This window comes from Taudactylus pleione, unplaced genomic scaffold (assembly GCF_031769625.1).
Source record: "Taudactylus pleione unplaced genomic scaffold, aTauple2 ptg000551l, whole genome shotgun sequence".
NCBI lineage: Eukaryota > Metazoa > Chordata > Amphibia > Anura > Myobatrachidae > Taudactylus > Taudactylus pleione.
Window position 1 is genome coordinate 1482876 of NW_028284953.1, and position 1017 is coordinate 1483892.

Here is a 1017-nt window from a genome sequence, read left to right on the forward strand (position 1 = left end):
AGATAGAACGGTACTGTCGGCCGTCCGAGCCCCTCCAGTAAATCCAGGGCCCTTAGTTCCCGAAGTGACAGTGGCAAAACCCTGTCGGCAATTCAACAACAAGAGGTCAAGGAGTTTCTGATCAGAAATAGGGTGCTGTTCTCTGACGTACCTGGGAAAACCTCGGTCATTAAACATGACATCATCACTGACCCAGGGGTTAAAGTTAATCTAAAGCCCTATAGGTTACCAGAAGCACAAAGAGAATCGGTGTCGAAAGAAATAAAAAATATGCTAGAGTTAGGGGTTATTGAAGAATCACATAGTGAATGGTCAAGTCCCATTGTGTTGATTCCAAAGCCCGACGGGAGTGTGCGTTTCTGCAATGACTTCCGAAAGTTGAACAGTGTTTCAAAATTTGATGCCTACCCGATGCCAAGAGTGGATGAACTGATTGAGAGACTAGGGACGGCAAGGTATTTAACCACTCTTGACCTAACCAAAGGGTATTGGCAAGTACCGTTAACCGAGAGCGCCAAACAAAAGACAGCTTTTTCAGTGCCAGAGAGCTTGTTTCAGTACAAGATGTTGCCCTTCGGGCTACATGGGGCACCTGCTACCTTCCAAAGAATGATGGACAGGATTCTAAGGCCCCATAGACGGTATGCGGCTGCTTATCTGGATGACGTGGTCATTCATAGTCCTGATTGGCAGTCTCACTTACCCAGGGTACAAGCAGTGTTGGACTCCATCTATAAGGCAGGTTTGACAGCCAACCCAAAAAAGTGTTGTCTAGGCATGGAGGAAGTAAAATATCTGGGATACACCATTGGCAGAGGCCTGATAAAGCCTCAGCTCAATAAAGTTGATGCCATACAAAACTGGCCACGGCCTCTGAATAAGAAGCAGGTGAGAGCCTTCTTGGGAATTACGGGGTACTACAGGAGGTTTATACCCAACTTTGCCACCATGGCAGTCCCACTGACTGACCTGACCAAAGGCAAACAAAAAGTCATGGTAGAATGGAGTCCTGAGGCA